A 13788-nucleotide genomic window follows, 5' to 3' on the forward strand; every position below is an offset into this window, starting at 1 on the left:
GCATAGCAGGATGAGGGAGACAGGAGAAGTTCAGTTGTAATGGGGCAGGAGCCAGATGCTCCACTTTCCTTGACAGAAATGGAGGTCAAGTGCAGCTTTACGTGGAGACACACACACACATATAAAGGGAAAGATGGAGGGTTGGGAGGTAGCATGATGACTTTAAGTAGCAGTAAGGGACACAGTTTTGGAACTCACAGCACAGAGAGGCCCATTCTTCTAACTACAGCCAGTAAGCAGATAACAAAGAAGACACAGAGGAACACACAGCGTGGTGCCTCCACCCAAGATGGATGGAGGCTTTAGAGGAGCCTAAGAACATTAATAGGTGTAAGCGACAGGGAAGGATAAAAATAAAAACATATGTTAACTTTGCAGGGAAGACAGATGGTGATGCGGTGACTTGAGCTTATGAGCACCGCTAATGGATAGAGAGAGTATACACAGAGAGAGAACATGATCAACCCAAATAGTGCATCTGGGAATGTAAGCCCCAACCTTTCCTCAGGAAAAAAAAGGAGAAATATATTTATATTACAAAAGCAATATTAGGCTGAGGGGACTCCAGATGAAATATAGCCTTGGTGTGTGTGTGTATTTCAGCTCACAATAGATGTCCTCTGGGCCCAGGAAATAATGATACAAAGTACAGTTAAACAGAGATATAAACATCCCACAACAAAAGCTGCTTTAGGGGTTCTGGGAGAATTTAAAGGATTTGTGTTTTCAGAGCAGATTGAAATAACTGAGAGCTGTTGGAAGGCTTGAAAATTGAAGTGATGATTTGTTACAGCTGCCAAACAAAACAAGGCAGAGAAAGCAAACAAAAAAACCTTAATGTCAATAAATCATTAGTTGGTTACAATGACTGTTTCTAATAATTTTGCTGCAATTAGCTCCATTCATACATCCTGTCTCTCCTGGAAAAAGCATTATGCTGCCACCGTCTTGTGTTACAGCGAGGGTGATCTTCACAGTCATACATTATCCTCTGTTGGTCTGTCACATAAAGTCCCAATATATTATGATTAAAAATTAGGAAAGTTCAAGGAGTGGGAATATATTTTCAGAAACTCTAAGTCTTTGTTGGGAACCCTTTTTCTCCACGCGAATCAATTTCAGCATTAGACAAATATTACTTCTGCTTTACATTGGAAAGTAGATCATGACGTTACACCCAGTTTGATAGAATAGATAGCATTTATTGTCATTGAACAGAATTCAACGAAATTTCCATTGCAGCTCCCGTGCAAAAGGTCATGTGATCATGTTCTAGTTGCACATTGTCAGGCTGGTGGGATTTGCTACAATTTGGAACCCAAACCACCAACTACTACTACTACTACTACCAACTACTACTCCCAATTTTGGTTTCAAAGACTATCGTGCATTTCAGCCAAATGGCAGCTGCTTTTGTCAACACAAACTGTTACACGTGAAAATAAACTGTTAATTTCTGCTACGCTCACAATATTTTAAAAGGTTGCTTGACCCCTGCTGAATTTGATCATGAGGTGTGTGCCTCATGATCAAGGCTCTACTTGATTTCTGTGACTAAGAAATTCCAACTTTAAGTTAGAATTTACACCTATAGTCTTTTCTGGCTCATCATCTTGTGCAGGATTAAATGCTCACAATATGTCCGAAATAACATAAGATCCCTTTATAGTTTTTGCATGAAAATGTTGCTTCTTGAACTGACATTTGAACTAAGATTGTTAGTTACTAACATAGTTTCGACAAAGTTCTGACTTTTTAACTAACATTACTTAAACATAAAATCCATTTTGTCATGTTCCAAATGAAGATTAGAAGATCACTTTTTGCAAAAGGAGAATACAAAAAGACTGTTGGGGAGTTTGTTGTCCATAATATTTCTCTGATCTATCAGAAAATGCCAAAACATAGAATTCAGCTAAGATGTGTGTCTCTGTGTATCTACAAAAATGCTAACCTTGAAACTGTATACAAAGAAGAACATAATACTAAAGAGATGCTCTCTTACTCCCCACCACTTGGGGTATAATATTCATACATACCACTGAGATACAGACATATTTTTTTTTGTCAGGAAACCCATCTGGCAAAGTGCTTCGAATTCCTAGGTGTGTCTTTGGATGTTTTCCTGATCAGGGCAGGAAGGCAGCAGGAGTAGTGTGGCTTTCAAGTTAGCAGGGTAAAGCTGTTTTACTTATGAGGCAGGCTAAATCAGGCATCATCACAGGCCTTTTCATTCTTATTCATTCACCCTGCACTGACCGTAAGAGCTCTCTGCAGTGACAGAAGGCGTAGCTGCCCGAGAAATGAGAATGAAATGAGCTGAACACATTAAAGAGTCATTTATGCAGGATTTTACCCTGATGCACAGGCATTACTAAAAGACACATAGGTTGACTTTTGAGATGCAAAGCTTGAAATTCATGCAGAATAGTGAAAGCTGAACCAAACCTTTTCCCATAATGCTGGGAAATTCAAGAAGAAGAAGCCAGCCTGAACCCAAACCGAGATGACATAAAACCAAAACAGTAATTGAATTCCCCCTTTCAGATCTGTCTCTCTCTCTCTCTCTGTCTCTCTCTGCTTCTTGAGTAACTGAAGCCTGTATTTATCTGCCATTTATGGCTTTCCGTCTCTTTACCCCCAGCTGTGATACGCTCCTAGGAAAGCTGTCTTTTCTTACATTTCGATGTGCTCCTCTGTCACATAATTGGGGGTTTTCTTGGGGAGCCCGCTTTAAAGGTTTGCTCTCTGTTATCATCGCTAATGAGAAAACGAGTAGACGTGTGCCGGTGGGCTCCGGAGCAACAACACAGTCTGTAAATAAGACTCAACAGAGCTGAATGAAAAACTTCATAAAGATAAGGTTTATTTTATATATTTATTTTTTTGTGTGTGTGCTTGCATTCTCTGCTCATCTATTTTCTTGCTTGAGGAATAAAAAGCCTCTTTGCTGTGGGATTATACAACACATTCTTGGATTATATTCTACCAAATGGCAAACTGCAAAATTTGCAAACATCAGTGCACAGAATTTTCTTGTTGTGTAAGGCTTTGCAGAACATTTGCAAAACAAATAGATGGTTTTAAAGAGATTACACAGGTAATTTGTTCTGTTGACCACCAGGATAAGGAAATCAAGACATCTATGAGTCATCTCCTGTCTTCCAAAAATACCCAAGTGATGAGGACGCAACGTTCATCTCATTTTCTGTTTTTAGTTCTCACTACATGTGGATTATTGCCACTTCACCCATTTCTTTCCCCACTTTCACTCTCACAGCCATTTCCTTTGAAAAGTCAGATCGCTGCCATTGTATCATCTCACTAATCTTGCGGAACTGCTTCAGTAAGGCTTTCTTGGCAAACACGAGCCAGCCGGCCGGCCAACAGAGGCTTCTGTTGATTCCTTTGCACTCTTGAATTAATATTTGCACGACAAGAAAACTGAAGCAGATGTCAACCGTGAGGCGATTCTTCTCGAGTTTATCTGTGGTGAGCCGCTCTTATATGGGATTAAATGGTAATCCAACTAACCATATTTGCAGCGTCTCGATAGTCTGCACTACTGAAGGGGAATCCTTTAATCTCTGACTGCCGAATTCCTGAAAATCAAATATGAGGGCTTGCATGCATAGATGATTGGGTGGATGTACACCTACTGTCAACGCAATTAAGGATATTAAAAAAAATAAAAAATGAAATAAGAATATTTTAAAACAATCCTATTGTAGCCACATAATCTCCAGTGTTTAATTGGGATATAATTTAGTGAGGAAAAAACTAAGTGCACAAGGTTGAAACATGTAGAAAGAAGGATTGTTGACCTTTTTCCCAATCTGTCAAGATTATCCAGAGTTCTGGTGAAAATTTATTTTCTAAATTTTTCAGAGTGAGATTATGCTCACGTAATAAAATTATACACGGTGTACCTAAGGATCCTAATAAATGTGGAAGAGTTGTTTATATGTGCTTTTGTTCTCAGATACAGATGTAATTTTGCTTGAATTTTTTTATTTATTTATTTTTTGCCATAAAAAAGAAAAAAAAAACATTCATATGCTTTCACCGAAGCAATAATGCAGACTTTTACTCTAGTTGTTAAGGCACAGCACAACATAATAAAATGAACTCACATCTTGCAAAATAGCCCATTTTGAAACCAAGTAACCTGATTATTTCTGATGAACACAGTAAATCAAATCCTACACACTCATTTCAGCAGCAGTTAACAGACAAATTGAAAAGAGATGAGTCATGGCATCATTTTTAGACAAGTGTTAGACTTGCTTAGGGGCCAGCAGATCCCAATGCACACTTTAGTGTATGAAAAATGATAGTTGTGAATAAAATTTACATTACCTATTAATGTATTCCTACCCTTTGAACTTCTTAATATATTATTACAATACGACCACTAAGTAAATATTTGAATTGGATTTTATGCGATAAACCAATACAAAGTAGCATAATGTTGTGAAGTGTGAAAAGGGAATGTTTTACCAATAAAAATCTGAATTGTGGTATCCATATGTATACAGCAAGAACCTTTTTGCCAATTCTTCCTTGCATTCTTGGTTAGAGAGTTACACATATTGCAAATTTGCACCATTTTGTGTGGGTGTGTCACATGAAAACAAAATTAAATATGCTGAAACAATTTTTAGAAAGTGTTTTTCAAAAGTCAGTAATGAGGAGAAGAGTCCTTCAGAATCATTTAGAAACAACATTCACTGTTTCCAGTAAGCCTCAATAAGACAAAGTCAGTTTAACATTACATTTCTGAAAACCTCAGCAGTTGCTGAAATACTCTGACCTTTCATTTCTTAAACTAGAGATCCAAAAACAATGCACATAGCTGTGTTTGGCAGGGAATTCCCTATAATATAGAAATTCCCTTTTTTTTGAAGAGGGGTGAGGAGATGGATGCATTCCCTCTCTCAGCGAGAAGCTAATTTGGGCTTACACTGATTAAGCTGTCCATCGTACCACCAGGAGACCTCTGTGTATGTCTGATCCAGTGTGTGCCTGAGCAGAATCCCTAACACCTTCAGCAGAGCCGCCAGTTCACAGCAAGGAGGGACATGAAAGAGCTGTAGTAACTGGTGACATAGCAGGATTACAGATGGGATTCTGTCAACAATTAACAAGGAGATAATTGCAAGACAAGCGCAGTGAATTCTGCCATCAGCCTGGTCCTCAGGTGCACAGGGGGGAGGAAGAAAAGTAGCTAATTGAACGAACTAAAAAGTAGAACTGACTAATGAGACATGATGGGGGGAAGCTTTTTTGACTTTTGTCAGCACTTTAGCCTGCTTTATGACATTGATGAAGGGAAAATATTTCACTAATTGAGGCTGTAGCAGCAGGTCTATTAAACGCTTGTTTTTATAATCAGTCTTTTAAACTCAGGAACATGAACACCTAATTTGAAATATTCAAGTTTAAGTTTCAAGTGTATGCAACACAAAGCTAAATAAAAGCTTTTATGAAATCCCATAATGCATTTTAATATGATACAACATTGGCAGGGTGGCCTGCCCTCTCTCTCTGTCGAATAATCCCCATATCAGCTGGTATCCTAGAGGGTCTCAGAGGTTGTGAACACTAGTTAAGCTGACAGGAGCAGCTTTTGACACTTAACTCCAAACTAGTGGTCAGATGGCTTGTGTCCAGGGGGAGAAAGAGGACTGACAAGGATCCCTGATTACAGCCTCATAAGATTTCACCGCATTCACACCAACACATTATGTTTCCCTAAGATCCTGAAAAACATTTCACTGCTCAAACTTGTTCTTCTTCAACAAAACTGAATTTCACATTGTGTTTTCTTCAACTCCACTCCCAGTACAGCACTGTGCAAACGCCTTGGGTTATCCCCTATTTTGCTTCCAAGGAGTTAGATCTTGCTGTTGTCTAGAATTAAAAGTTATTCCTGCTTTGTATATTCCTTTGGACTTTGTCTTCTTAATATGCATCAATACTACACTGTAAAAAAAGTCAGTAAATTTACGGTAAAAAACTGTAAAAAACCAACAGTTTTTGACCGTCGTATCCAAAAACATTGCATTACCGTAGAAATTACATGGAACTACCGTAAGTCGAAACTGCAAAGAAAGTCAGTAAATTTACGGTAAAAAATTGTAAAATGCCAGCAGTTACTGACCAGAATATTCACAGCATTATACTGCCGTAGAAAATACATGGCATTATCATAACTGAATAAACATATATCCTAAATAATTGTGACAGTCACGAATGTAGAAAATACAGAAATATAGTGTAAAAATATAAGTAATTGTAAAGTTCTTAAAAAATTGTAATATTGCCAGCAGTTAATTACCCTAAACTTAACAGTAGCAATCAGCCAAAATTACAAATTTTGCTGATGTTTAGATCTACAATGTAAAAGCGTAAACAAGACTGCAAAATAATTTTTTACAAAGAACAGAATGCTGGTGTGATATTTTGGTTTCTTTTTTAATAATGCCTTTAATACACCAAACTGAAATCTCAGCAGTAGACCAGGCATCGATCTGGCGATCCACCGATTGCAAAGCAAACTCCTACAGCCAACGCCACCATCATTTATGAGAGCATTTGATCATTAACATTAAGAGAACTGTATGTTAGCCCCTCTTGCTTGAATGAAGCTGAAGTTGGTTTCCAATTGCTGCTTCCAATTTGGGAAATGGCTAAAGGGCAATTCCACCTAATTTTTCACTGCAATCAGCATCTTTAATTTACTCTAGCTAAAAAACTACAACACCTAGACTCTTCAAATCTGGACTAGATTATTCTCAACTCATATCAGAATATTTAGAACCAAGTGTGGGATTTGTAAAACCTTTATCTGATTTGTGAAACTTCAATAAAGAACAATTCTAGTGTTATCCAAAATCATACAAGTTGTAAAGTCACCCATCATTGAAGTTTCACAAATCCCACACTTGGTTTTAAATATTGTGCTATTAGTAGAGAATAGTCTAGAGCAGGGGTCCCCAAACTTTTTCCTGCGAGGGCCACATAGCTGTTCCTTTCTCTGCTCGGGGGCCGGTCTTAGTTTTTGGAGAAAGATACCTTAGAAACTTATTGTCGGCGGGGGGGGGGGGGGGGGCTGTTCTGTCTTTGAAACTGTCGACGGGGGGGGGGGGGGGGGGGGGGGGGGGGTTGCTGACTACGACACATTCGCGGTCGCTTTTAGATAGATTTTTACCCAGAATGGAAATGGAAAAAACCGTGAGTGAAACGGTGACTGGGACTGACTAGTATATATTTGAGGGAAAGTTAGTTTAACATCTGCTCAAGAGCCCCCTGGTGGTTGAAGAGAAATCCACAAACCAGAAAATACAATATATGAAAAAATACACTGAATGCTCTCTGGTATGAGGAGGCGGGCCAGATCCGGCATTGCCAGACCAAATGACGCAGGCCGTAGTTTGGGGACCCCTGGTCTAGAGAGTTTTTCATTTTGTTATTGTGATAAATAGTAGGGTTTACAGTAAATGGAGACTGTTATTTGTCATGTAAACAAATAATTATCTAGTTTGCATTGCTGCTTGATCCTTCAGCATCAGCAGCAAGATTCTTTTAACTCTGTTCCTGTAGTGGTGTCCTGAACTCAACACAGTAAAGTCACTGTGCTAACTAAGGTTGCTAACTAGGGTGCTGAGAGCCCAGTAGGCCTGGTCCTTGTCAAGATGCTGCTACTGTCTTTGAAATCAAATTTCTGCTATTTTTGCACGTTCAGGAGGAGAAGGGCAACACATCACAGGTGAGTCCCTTTCACGGTTTCAACTGAAGTTAGCTAACTTTAACCAACTGACAAAGAAATGTGTAGTTTCTGAGCCATGCTGTTTATGTACATGCACTGCAGCTAGATATTTTTACTATATGGAACATTTAATCTTCACAGATGCAACACTTCCATTAATGTTTCTGTAGGAACGGCTGCATAGATTATATTTCTGGTCTACTTCAGACTACATGTGCTTAAAGTTATTGTTAATGGCAGAAGCAACTTTTTCCAAGTTTGGTTCAATAATTAATTTGAATTACTTTGAGTGTGAAATGTTCATGCATGCAAGTTAAATCTCTGAAGAACATGTTAGCTTTTGTTTCAATATTTTGGTAATACTTAGAAGTATAAAGCTTGGCATCAGAGATATTATTTAATATTTTCCTTTGACCTCTTGACTCTCACACCCAAAATACTTGCACTAAAGTCACTGGGTCCATGACAGTTGAAGGATTTGAAGATAAGAGAATTTAAATATTAATATTTTACAGCTTTTCTCAGTTTGGGTGCATCTCTCAGAACAGAATTGAAATTCTTAAAACTACCTGTTCAATCTTCAAATTACTGTGTCACTTCTGCACATCAAAACAATTAGTTTTGCAAGTTTTGCTTTTGTACATCATGTAGCTGGTTATGTACACTTCTATGCTTTTATAATTGTAATTTGCTTTTATCGTCTTGATCAAAATATGTTAACCCTCCTGTTGTCCTCGGGTCAAAATGACCCGCCACTGTGTTAAACCCCCCCCCCCCCCAAAAAATCCCCTAAATGTAATTTTTTTAACTTGAGATTTTAAGACTTTTCCTAGATTGGCCCAGACAATAGAAAAAGTTCAGTGTTGCTTTTATTCTCATTTCCATGTAAGCTGTACAAAAAAAGGTACAAAGATGGTCTTCAGGTCAAAATGACCCGTGAGGCAAATGGAGTTGAAATCAAGGTCACAGAGTTATTTACAAACCATAAAATGTTACAAAGTTTTAGTTGTGTCTCAGATCAATCAGTAGCAGAAGTGAGCAGAGAGTGGAAGGCCAATTTTCCGAGCCACAATGCCAGTCAAACTCTTTCACACCTACTCAAGACTGATGCGATTTGATGACCGTGAATCAAGACCAGCAAGACGTATGACAGACAAACTTGCAGCCATAAGAGAGGTATGGGACAAGTGGGTGGAGCGGTTGCCCTACCTCTACAATCCAGAGCCTGATGTAACAGTGGATGAGCAACTGGTTCCATTTAGAGGTAATCTGTTTTCATATTTGTAATAAAAGTGATTTTCACTATTGATTTCTTTGACTGTTTTCTGTGACACTGATACTAATCACTGATGCTAATGTCTTTTGTCCAAAGGTTGTTGTCCTTTCCGGCAGTATATGCCCAGCAAGCCAGCAAAATATGGGATCAAGTCATGGGTGGCTTCTGAATCAAGCTATGCTTGGAAAATGCAAGTCTATACTGGGAAGTCAACCAGTGGATGCCCAGAGAAGAACCAGGGGTTGCGAGTTGTGCTTGATGTGACAGAGGGACTGAGGGGTCACAATGTGACATGTGACAATTTCTTCAACTCTTATGAACTCGGACAGCAGCTCCTGAAGAGGAAGATCACCATGGTTGGTACAGTTCAAAAGAACAAGCCTGAGCTCCCACCTGCACTGCTTGGGTCAAAGGAGAGAGAGGTCTTCTCCTCAAAGTTTGCCTTCACACCCACCACCACTCTAGTTTCCTACCTCCCAAAGAAAAACAAGAATGTAGTTCTTCTGAGCACACTGCACAAAGACGGCGACATTAGTGACCGTGAGGACAGGAAGCCAATCATCATCCTGGAATAAAACCGAAACAAAGGAGGTGTGGACAACCTAGATAAGGTGATTGGAGCATATAGCTGCAGAAGAATGACTGCCCGCTGGCCCCTGGTCATCTTCCACAACATCATTGATGTGTCCTCCTACAATGCCTTTGTGATTTGGATAGAGATCAACCCAACCTGGATGTCTCATAAGCACAACAAGAAGAGGGTGTTCCTGGAGCAGCTAGGAAAGGCACTTGTAACTCCACTCATTGAAAGAAGGAAGCATGTCCCCCACACAGAAGCCTCAGCAGCAGTTGTGAAAGCTATTCAGAGTGCAGCAGCTCCTGATCAACCTGAGGATCCATCTACCACAGCCACTTCCTCAGCTAAGCCAAGTAAGAGGAAGAGATGTCAGTTCTGCCCTCAGACTGTAAAACACATACTGTGTGCTGCAGGTGTAAGAAATATATCTGCAAAGGCTGTGCACTTGCATACTGCCCTACATGTGCCAATTAGTTGAATGGGTTATGTTATTTTTCATATTTTTGTATTGTACATCCTCTTGTTCACTGGAGAAAAGTAAAAGAAAATTAGTCACTGTGATGAATAAAAATGCATTCGAAACTCATTTTGCACATTTTTTTTCTTAAGCTATAGAAATTCAAGTGGAGAGGGAAAAGTCAAGTATTCACACATTTTGTGGTGAGTGACAATATACAAGATAGAATTTGGTGTTTAAAATTCAATTAAGCTGCTTATATTGGGGGTTTATTGAAGACGGGTCATTTTGACCCGGAGGATAAAGGGTGTATACAGAAAATGAGGACAACAGGACAACAACGTGTCTGTGTTGAATTCTCAACTTCCAAAATAGCATCAGTTCATTGTGTAAGTCTTAACATGCATAAGTCTTAAAGTTGTCATAATGTGAATCATATATTAATTAATTTATATTCTATTATTTTCTAAATCTGTCCTGAATTGGTAAATTGCTCCCAAGTGAGTCCTGAGTTTCTCTAACAGGTCAGTGTATGAACCATTAGCTCAACCAACGATCAACCAGTTTTCTGAAACAGATTGGAGGTGCATCTTGTGAACCATCAGTTGGCAACATTATGCTCTATATAGTCAGAACACAACACAATGTTACATGTCTGAGAACTGATGAACAAGTATCTGGGCAGAGTGAACAGCCAGAGAGAAGAAGAGGAGTGAGGCTGAGGAGGAAATAGTTGGGAGGAAAGCAGAAGAAGAGTCAGAAGAGGCTGAGGACATCTGCCAGTTTCCATCAGTCCAACATCAGGACATGGCTGAGACCCACAACATGATGCTGATGGAGGTCCTCCCACCCTACTGTTCATTCCTTAACCCCACTGAGGAAAAAAGATTCCTCAGTGGAGTTAAGGAACAAAGTGACTATGGAAATTAAAATGTAATGTAATTTCTACAGCACTGTACAGTTTTCCTTGAGGAGATTGTCCTGTGGCTCCTTTTCTACTTTTTTTGTTCTCTGCATTTCTGTCTTTTTCTTTCTGAATCACCATGGCATGGTCCATGAATAAATTATAGCAAAAGCGTAAATCAGTGTTTCTCAATCCTGGTCTTCAGCGTCACCCTGTCCTGCAGGTTTAGGTATTTCCCTTCTGCCACACACCTGAATTGTATCTCTGGATGATTAACAAGCTTCTGCAGTACTTGATTGTCATCCAATCATTTGAATCAGCTGTTCTGGAGTAGAGGCACATCTAAAACATGCAGAGCAGGGGGGCGTTGAGGACCAGGGTTGAGAAACACTGGCGTAAATGATCCTTTTGTAGTCTCTTCTCATGACTAATCGATTTGACTGTCTTATCTGTACATAGAGAGACTATAACTTATTATTTTGAGTCACTGATATGTTAACAGACAGGATTTTAAGAGCTGAACTAAGGATTTTGAAAGCAAACAAATGCTATTTTTCCTGTTTCTACAAATTGTTTTGAGAAATGCGCTTACTGTTTTGTAAATGCCAACAATGACTCGAGAAATGCACCAAAAGTGACTGAGAAAAACTAACCTAGCATAAATTGTCTCAGCTGTATCAATTTGTTTGCCTGTATGAAAAGTGTTCACATTTACAGCTTTGTTTCTGCTAGCTTGCAGGAAATGTAACTTACATAAATGGTTGAAGACAACCTATTGGCCTTCATGAGACTCAGATAAATGGTGAGTATCTATTTCATAAATTGCCTAAAACAGTTATATTTGTTTTTAGTTTGTGTATTTTGTCTGGTTGCAGACCAGAGGATCACACCTGTTGACAACAAACAAAGGTTTAACTACTGAATTTTCAGTCAGAAATGATCACACCACCTGGTTGAAGTACCTGTGTCCATATGCAAGTCAACAAAGGTGAAACAAACATTTAAGCGAATAAGATGTTCATGTAGTGCATCTTTCTAACTTTTTCTTTTTGTTTTCCAGCAGAGAGGAAACACCCGATTGACAACATGCGAGTCTCAATTTCAACCTGTGACTGGGAAGACTACAACCATCCTGAGCAACGTCTGATCTCAGCGACTTGTGACTCTCAACCCAGAACAAGAATCCTTTTATCACCATTTTGTCTTCTACAATATGTTATCTCTTATGTGGACACATACTGTTTGTTTTGTTTTTGTTTTCCAGATCTCAGTAATACCGTGAGGAAACTGGACATAAAATAGAATCAGTTCTTTTTTTAACTTGACTTTTTAAATAGAAATTGTTTCTTTAAGTGGATTACTCGTAATCTGTATTTTTGTTTAATTAGAAATTATTTTCTTTATAACTTTCTGTATAGAAATGCTTGACAAGTTACACTTCCTTGGTTGTTGTACTATAATTTGTATGGTAAAATTCTGGTAGGAACAGAGACCAGTAATTTACCATAGGTTTTTTTTGGGGGGGAGGGTTTACAATAAAATGTCAATATATCATACAGTCTGGATGTGTTTTTCACTCATGTAGATATTATGCCTCAGTCAGCATGACCGTATTTACTACGGCAAAACCACATTTTATTTTTTTTAAAATATTTTAGGAAGTACGGTATTTTACCGTATTTTAAAAATACGGTAGAATCCTGCATTTACAACATACGGTAAAAAACTGGCAGCTGTGGTTGCCAGAATTTTACCGTATATTAAAAATACGGTAAAATCCTGCATTTACAACATACGGTGAAAAACTGGCAGCTGTGGTTGCCAGAATTTTACCGTATTTCAAAAATACGGTGAAATCCTGCATTTAGCAAATACGGTAAAAAACTGGCAGCTGTGGTTGCCAGAATTTTACCGTATTTTAGAAATACGGTAAAAAACTGGCAGCTTTGGTTGCCAGAATTTTACCGTATTTTAGAAATACGGTAAAAAAATGGCAGTTTTGGTTGCCAGACTTTTACCGTATAAAGACGGTAAACTTCTGGCAACTCAGCTGCCAGTTTTTTACCGTAAAATGAGGCCGTTTTTTTTTACAGTGTAACACTTTGTTGCGTACTACTTCCATTTTGTGTCAGTTCCAAAACCATTTTTGTTGAAATGCACTTACCAATTGCTAACAAGTTTCTTTTGCTTTAAATTCTGGAGGTTACCAGTTACCTCTAGTGCGAAAGAGTAAATAGCATTTCTGAGCAAGTAAAGGAATTAGCGCATTTTTTTTTTTTCATTATTTGGTTTCTATTACCCTAAAACTCAGAAACACAAGTGTAGAACTAGTGGATGAGAAAATATGCATTTTGCTGCCTGTGGCATTTTACCCCTTTATAGGAAGATCATTGAGTGTGAGTTTCACTCCTGGACTCTCTGTGTGAATCATTTGGCCAGTGGCGCAAATGTTCTCATGCATCAGAATAAAACACAATCATGGTTGCAAAAATCTATTTATCTGAAGAGGAGCATGGGGGCTGCTGACAACAACACAAGTGGGGATCAATCCTGCTTTTCTGGCAGAACAGCACACTTTCCAATATCGAATTATTTAAATATAAAAAATAATAATAATAATTTTAAAAAAACACACGAAAGAGCAGGATTAAATCTTCTGACCCCTGCTTCTGGCTCTCATATCGTGCTGCTGTTTTAACGTGTTTCACGTTGGCACCCCCCCCCCCCCCCCCCTCGGGACAACCGTCATGCTTCACTCCCCCCCAGCCCCCTCCGGCCCCCCCACCCCCCAACCCCCCATATT

The 13788-nt window shown here is 38.8% G+C and overlaps 1 protein-coding gene across 1 annotated transcript in view; it reads right to left on the reverse strand.

The window, feature by feature from the left end:
- The window catches only part of xkr6b (XK, Kell blood group complex subunit-related family, member 6b), a 69592-nt gene that overhangs the window by 50426 nt on the left and 5378 nt on the right, over positions 1–13788 (reverse strand). The window lies entirely within an intron of this gene.

This window comes from Xiphophorus hellerii, chromosome 15 (genome assembly GCF_003331165.1).
Source record: "Xiphophorus hellerii strain 12219 chromosome 15, Xiphophorus_hellerii-4.1, whole genome shotgun sequence".
Taxonomy (NCBI): Eukaryota; Metazoa; Chordata; class Actinopteri; order Cyprinodontiformes; family Poeciliidae; genus Xiphophorus; species Xiphophorus hellerii.